The sequence below is a fragment of the Wolffia australiana genome, chromosome 12 (genome assembly GCF_029677425.1).
Source record: "Wolffia australiana isolate 7733 chromosome 12, ASM2967742v1".
Classification (NCBI taxonomy): domain Eukaryota; kingdom Viridiplantae; phylum Streptophyta; class Magnoliopsida; order Alismatales; family Araceae; genus Wolffia; species Wolffia australiana.
In genome coordinates, this window is record NC_135846.1 from 4,756,630 (window position 1) to 4,764,818 (window position 8,189).

At 41.3% G+C, this 8,189-nt stretch overlaps 1 non-coding gene across 1 annotated transcript; it reads right to left on the minus strand.

Annotated features, from left to right (window-relative positions):
* Positions 1–3,174: 3,174 nt before the first annotated feature.
* On the minus strand, positions 3,175–3,275 carry LOC144710780 (small nucleolar RNA R71). The gene has a single exon (XR_013583417.1). It is a non-coding gene; the product is annotated as a small nucleolar RNA R71 (small nucleolar RNA).
* Positions 3,276–8,189: the final 4,914 nt, after the last annotated feature.

Genomic DNA, 8,189 nt, shown 5'->3' on the forward strand with positions numbered 1-8,189 from the left:
GGTAGAGATAGAGATAGAGATAGACATAGTGATTAAGATAGAGATAAAGATAGAGATAGAGATAGCGAGAAAAATAGAGATAATGATAGAGATAGAGATAGAGAAAGAGCTAGAGATAGAGATCGAGATAGAGATAGCAGTATAGACAAAGATAGAGATAGAGATAGAGATAGAGATAGAGATACGGATAGAGATAGAGATAGAGATAGAGATGGAGATAGAGATAGCGAGAAAAATGGAGATAATGATAGAGATAGAGATAGAGAGAGAGCTAGAGATAGAGATAGAGGTATCGATAGAGATAGAGATAGAGATAGAGATAGAGATAGAGATAGATATAGAGATAGAGATAGAGATAGTGATAGAGAGAGAGAGAGATAGAGATAGAGATAGAGATAGAGTTAGAGATAGAGATAGGGATAGAGATAGAGATAGCGATAGAGATAGAATGAGATAGAGATAAAGATAGAGTTAGGGTTAGAGAGCTAGAGATAGAGATAGAGAGAGTAATGGAGTTAGAGATATAGATACAGATAGAGATAGGATAGAGATAGAGAAAAAGATAGAGATAGATATATATATATATATAAATAGAGATAGAGATAGAGATACAGATAGATATACAAACAGAGATCGAGATAGAGATAGAGATAGAGATAGAGATAGATATAGAAAAAGAGATAGAGATAGAGATGGAGATAGAGATAGTTATAAAAATAGAGATAGACATAGAGATAGAGACAGAGATGTAGATAAAGATAGAGATAGAGATGTAGATGGAGATAGAAATAAAGATAGAGTTAGAGTTAGAGATGGGGATAGGGATAGAGATAGTGATAGAGATAGAGAGAGATAGAGATAAGGGTAGAGCTACAGATAGAGATAGAGATAGATATAGAGATAGAGATAAAGATAGAGAATCAGATTGAGAGAGAGATAGAAACAAAGATAAAGTTAGACATTGAAATAAAGATAAAGATAGGGTTAAAGATAGAGTTAGAGATATAGATTAAGATAGAGAGTGGGAAAGAGATAGAGATAGTGATGTTACACGACCTGCCGGGATCGGTCGGCTCGTATTACGCCACAGGAATTGATGAGTAATTTCGTGAAAGATATGAAAGTATGCTGATGCTGAAGCGTCAATTGAGCAATGAATCGGTCGTTCACGAATGGGGAAGAAGACCCTCGTTGATCAAGGGGAAGATATTGATCCGAGATCAAACTCCCAATGACCCTATTGACCAACTAGACGACTAAGAAGAGAGGGGCGTTTGACGGCCTGGGTGGAGTTCTTCGTCTAAGTTGGTAATTACCCCGTACCACAAAGAAGATCCTACCTCTCGACGAAAGTGGCTATCCTACCGACGAGTGTAGTAATGGGGCAGCGGATGAGATAGGGGACGAAAGTAATGATACTGGTAAGATGGAGGGGAGACGAGTAAGTACCTGATTCGTCGTTAGTCCACAGAGTGGTCGAGTTCGAGTCAGTGTCGATGGTAAGGAACAGCAACAATTGGAGAGGTGCTGGACGATGGACATGATCGGTGCACGGTCGAAGCCGGATGGGCGGAACCGAGGAACAACGGGGCGTGAGGGGCGCTGGCAAGATGCGAGGTCGCGAAGCGGTGGTGGATGACGACGGGGGCGGAGGCGGTGGCGGCAGAGCGGATCTTCAGCCCAAGGAGGGGTATTTCTTGAGCTGTAACCGCCCCAAGAAACCTTCAAGAAGATGGTTTCTTGGGGTTTTCTTGGGAACCTTGGTGGGATCTTGAGTAACCCCGTGGAAGGCGATCGTCGACGTTGAACCTACAGCCTTGGACTCCCTTGGAGTGATCTCGACGAAGGTTTCTTCAGCTCCAGACGGCGATGACTTCTTGGATTCTTTACTCGTCCCAGAGTAATCTCGACGGAACGCTTGGACACGTCGTCACGAAGTGATCTCAACGTGACGACGAGGTCTCTAACCACGGAGTAATCTTGACGTGGGCGAGGCTAGCCAGACCTCTCTACTCTCTATTTTCTACGATAGTGGAGACACAAGTTAGATTTCTTTTTCAACATATGACTCAAATGTTCCTTGGGCATGCTATCCCCTTATATAGTGAGGATAGGTGCGAAGTGAACGTGGGGGGCGAGGACGAACCATCACGAGATGTGGTTCGGGCTCTCCTTACAATTTGAAAATACAACTGAAAAATAAAAGGAAAAGATGAGGACGAGGCCCAACACCGGCCCAGTCCATGAAATCCAGAAATACAAACAAAAAATAAACAAACGCAAGTGAGATAGAGATGCTTACGGGGTACTTGAACCCCGGGTGGCGAGCATCGCCGCGGGCTGCTCGGCGTGGCTGATGTCGTCCAATCGAAACGACTCCAAGATGGTCCCCCATCACCTGCTCCTTGTGGTTCGACCCTTACTTACCCTAGGTTAGTGAGGTAATTAATTGTTGAATAATCTCTAAACCTCACATATTGATCAACTAGATTAAATCCTAAAAATCATTATTAAAACACTAAAATTAGGGATTATTAACTAGCGCCGTTGCCGGGGAGCACGGCTAATCAGTGAAAAGTATTTCTGTTCAATTATTTCTGTTTATTTTTATATAAGATGGACTAAAACCCCTCAGCTCATTGTATTTCTAACATCTTGGTTCGAGATTTATGGTAGTAACAAGGTCTAAAGCTTGTGGAAGAATAGAAGAAGAAGTGACTCAACCAAGGTACTCATTTCCAGATTCATCAATCACAAAGCAGGGTCAAGAGAAGCAAAGCATGGCAGAAGAAGGACATCTTCATCAAGATAGAAGGAGAACGATGCTTGATAGATCAACACCATCAGGAACCATAAGGCAAACTGATATAAATATAAATGTGGGAGAAGGAGTCATGTTCAGGTATGACAATGCTTTAATAAATTCTTTACCTGAATTCAATGGTCATACTTCACAGAATCCTTTAGAATTTTTAGATGACTTTGATATTAGATGTTCTTCTCAAAATGTACGAGGTCTATCTACTGAAGCTTTAAAAATGAAATATTTTCCATTAACTTTAAAAGACAAAGCATTTGCATGGTATCGAGATTTAGGCATTACATTTAGAGCTTGGGAAGAAATGCAGAATAAGTATTTACAAAAATTTTATCCTCTTTCTAAAACAAATTTTTATAGAAGAGAAATTTATAATTTTCATTATCATGAAAATGAGGCATTTAGTGAAGCATGGGAAAGATTTAATAATTTAATTAGAAAATGTCCTCATCATGGTATTGAAAATTGTCAATTGGCTCAAATGTTTTATGAATCATTGCCGGATTTTATGAAAAATAAAGTAAATCTAGCTACTGGAGGAACTTTTTATACTGCTTATGAAGATGAAGTTTTTGATATGCTAGAGAGAGTAGCAGAAACTGACTTGCAGGAAATAGGAGCAAACCACAATGGAAAGAATTCACAGCCAAAGAGAGGAGGTGCTTTGCAGGTCAACATCAAAGAATCAGAATTACATGCAGGAATCCAAGAGACCAACCGGAAATTGGAAGAGCTAACCTCAACTTTGAAAAATGCTTTTCTAAATAATAATTCTCCTATTGTTAAAGCTAAAATCTGCCCTCTCTATTTCAGCAAGGATCATGAGGATGGAGCTTGTCAGCCCATAGAAGAAGAAGTAAATGCATTCAATCAATAACAACCTTCTTGGGCTGGACAGAAGAGAAACAACTTTAATGCAGAAAGCTTCAACCAAGGAAATAAACAGCAATTTCAACCAAAACTCTAGTTTCAGAATCGACCTCAACAACCCTATCAGGTTCAATCACAACCCCTTCAGGATTGTTCTTCACTAACTCCTGTGATTTCAGATATGATAGAAAAATATAATCAAAAGCTTAGAACAGAGATGGAAATGCGGATGCAAATGATGATGAACTTTCAAACAAAGCAAATGCTAGAATCCCAAGGGCAAACCAGAAAATTGCTAGAAAGCTTCAGAATGGGATCAATTGAACATGGAGGTAAGGGAGTTGATTATAACTCCCAAGAAGGTCGATTTCCAACTCAACCTAGTATCAATCCTTGTAATTTATTCCATATAGAAAAATGTTTTCATGAAGAGGAGAATCATGAGGATCTTTAATTTTTGGCAATTTCAAGATTGAGAAATGGAAAAGAACTTCCAGATCTTCATGTGCCTTTAAAACAATCTAGGAATGAAAATGAGTATGAGGATGAAGATAAGGAGCTTTCTCACAAGAAAGAACCTTTACCTTCAACTCATGCTCAAGACATCCGTTATCCCTCTGCTCTAAATAGAAAGAAGCCTATTTGTGAGTATGAAACTAGGCTTTTAGAAAATTTTAAGCAAGCCACCATGTCAGTAGCTGTAGAAGATATGATTAAGTGTGCTCCCTCAATAAAAAAATATCTTAAGGATTCATGTACTAGTGGAAAGCCTAGAAAGGTAGTAAAGTTATCTGAAAATGCTCCTAGTATTTTGAATTCTATTCCTATAAAAATGAGAGGCCCAGGAGCTCCATTTATTACTTGTGAGATAGGAGGAAAAATATTTTCTAGAGTTTTATTAGATACTCGAGCAAGCGTTAGTATTATCCCTACAGCATTATATGAAGAATATGGATTTGGAGAATTAGAAGAAATTAGTATGGATCTATTACTAGCTGATGGAACAGTTAGACAACCTGAGGGCAGATTGATGGATGTCATGATTAATGTAGAGAATTATGAAATTCCTGCAGATTTTATTGTTGCAGATGTGAAGTTAAAGGAGATATCAGTTTAGCCCCCATTATTTTAGGAAGACCCTTTTTAGTGACAGCTAGGACATATATGGATTGGGATAAGAGGACTGTTGAATTTAAGATAGGGAATGAAATAGTTAAGATTGATATTTCAAAAATGATAAAATGCCCATTAGGAAGTAGTGAAGAATTAAAATTTTGTGAAGAGTTGATGATGGACCATCACGACGACAGCGACACGAGACGCGTTCGACCTCTCCGAGCCGCTCGTACGGACACACACGACCCCGCATTCAAGTGCTCGAAATAAGTTTTCTTTGTTATTTGCTTAATTGTAATTCCGGATCGAGTCATGTGTTGGACCGATCCCGTCTTTACGTCTCGTCTCTTTCTTTGAGATTTTGTGTAAAGCGGAGGGCCACGTCACGCGACAGACCCCTCCTCTATGCTTAGCCTCTTGGCACCCTTCCCCCCCCCCCTATATAAGGGGAAGGCATGCCCAAGGGCAAAGGGAGAGCCTTTTGAGAAAACACAATGTCCCGTTCTAACTTCCTTTCTTAGTCTAAAAAATAGTAAGTTCATTTTCCGATCATCCTCTTCCTCCAGTCGCCTGTTGGACTTCCTCCTCCCTCCTAGGATCCACAGGGTCGGAGCTTGTTGCTGCGCCAGTCAAGATCGGCACTGCCAGTGACTAGAGCTCTCTCACCTGACCGAACCCTCGATAGCTGGCCCCCTGCCCGTCGCAGCCTCTCGTCGCCGTTAGCGTTGCCAGAGAAGTCTTGTTGCCCTCGGAAGAACACGACGTCGATCGGTCCCTCGTCCCGAGCACCAGGACCTGCGCTCCGCGCCAGCCCACCGCCGTGCGATCGACCTGCTTCGTGCCAGTCCACCACCGCCCAAGCTCAGCTGCATCCGTCGCCGCGTGCTCGCGCGCACACCGCGCTCGCTCGCAGCCAGCCCGATCTCCCCAGAGCGCTTGCGCGCGCGCCTCGGCCTCCCGCCGCCCGTAGCTCCCCTCCCCACTCATAGCCGTCAGCGCACCCGACGGTGCACCCTCGCGCCACGCACCCGTCCTTGCGGTCAACGCCCGCGTCCGCACGTGCTCACGACTGACTACTCCGCCACGGCGTGCGCACACGCCTCCTTGTTCGTCCAGCTCCGTCTCCGATCTGGCAACCCACCGTCGCCACCCGCTTGGTGCCATGTGATCACCAACGATTTGGAGCGACGATTCTAGTACCCTGCCAGTCACTCGTCCAGCGTCGCTTGCTCCCCAAGGAATCGAAGCGCTCATTCCAGGTTCCTACTCGAACATCCCTCTTATTCACAGTATCATTATTTTCTTTAGTGCCGTCGTCCTCTATCTATTTCTGCTGCTGCTTCTTCGTCGCTATAATTCGGATAGGCTAGCCACCATTGTCGAGGGGTAGGATTTTCCTTGCGGGAGACGATCCGATCGCCGTCTTGTGGGAAGAACTCCCCCGGGCCGTAAAATGCCCCTCTCGTCATGCTCGCTTGCGTAGATTCAGCGGGTCATTCGGAGTCGACCCGGACCTGTTCGTCCCCTCTTGGATTTACTGTACTCCTTGCCCCACCGTCGGACCGTCCTTTGCTCCTAAGAACGTTTGAACGCGCATTCATTATCATAATTGAACACGCATCGCGCATTGTTGTGACATAATACGAGCCTTCGATCCCGGCATTACCGTATTACATCAAGAAGAAAATGAGGAAATAGAGGAGTACCTATTGAGTATATAAGAGTTGGATTCAGAAGAAGTGGATAAAACCACTTCAATAGAATTTCCCTTAGAATTAAAACCTTTACCATCTTCTCTTAAATATGCCTATTTGGATTCCATGAGGACTTTACTTGTGATTATATCTTCATCTCTTACCCAAACCCAAGAAAAGGATCTACTTAGGGTTCTTAGAGATCATAGGAAAGCCTTAGGATGGACATTTGATGACATAAGAGGGATTCCACCTTCGATTTGTGAACATCAAATATTTTTGGAAGAAGAATCTAGACCATGTAGAGAGCATCTGAGATGGCTAAACCTTACATGAGAGAAGTGCTTGAGAAAGAAATTTTAAAATGGTTAAAAGCTGGGATTATTTATGCTATATCTGATAGTAAATGGGTAAGTCCAGTTCATATGGTACCAAAGAAATCTGGAATAACTGTAGAGGTAAATGAGAAAGGAGAAGAGGGTTCAGAAACGATTACCTACAAGATGGAGAGTATGCATAGATTATAGGAAACTCAATAAAGCTACTAAGAAAGATCATTATCCATTACCCTTTATTGATCAAATTTTAGAAAAATTATCTGGGCAATTTTTTTTCTGTTTTCTCGATGGATATTCAGGATACAATCAACTTATATTAATCCTGAAGATCAAGAGAAAACAACATTTACTAGTCTTGTAGGAACTTATGCTTTTAGGCGTATGCCTTTTGGTTTGTGTAATTCTCCAGCAACATTCCAAAGGTGCATGAATGCTTTATTTTCAGACTTAGTAGGAGAATGTTTAGAAATATTCATGGATGACTTTTCTGTGTTTGGAAGTACATTTGAAAATTGTTTGTTAAATCTCACTAAATTTAACCTTGTACTAAGTTGGGAAAAATCTCATTTTATGGTGCAGGAGGGAGTAGTGCTGGGACACTTAGTAAGCCATCGTGGACAGGAAGTGGACAAAGCAAAAATAGAGATCATCCAAGGTCTTCCACCTCCAACCAATTTAAAAACCCTTAGGGGTTTACTCGGCCATGCAGGTTTGTACAAAAGTTTCATTTTAGATTTTGCAAAAATTTCAAAACCACTTACGAATCTTCTGTCATCTAAAAATAATGATTTTGAATTAAATGTTGAGGCAAAAGCTGCTTTTGAAAAATTAAAGGAAGCACTCATACAAGCACCCATCTTGCAAGGTCCTGACTGGACCTTGCCATTTGAATTGATGTGTGATGCTTCCGATTATGTTGTGGGAGCAGTTTTAGGCTAGAGAAAAAATAAGAAACCTGTGGCCATTTATTATGCTAGTAGAACCTTGATGGATGCACAACTTAATTGTACAACTACAAAAAATGAATTACTAGCTATTATATTTGCCTTAGAAAAGTTCAGATCTTATCTTTTAGGAAGTAAAATTACTGTATTTTCTGATCATGCAGCAATTAAATATTTGTTATCAAAGAAAGAAGCTAAACCAAGATTGATTAGATGGGTCCTATTGCTCTAGGAATTTGATTTTGAAATCAAGGATAAAAAAGGGTGTGAAAATGTAGTTGCTGATCATCTGTCTAGGATAAGTGGTACCCAACCAACTTTAATAGATGATTATTTTCCTGATGAACATGTTCTAACAGCACAAGGAACAGAACTTCCTTGGTTTGCACATATGGTGAATTTCATTATT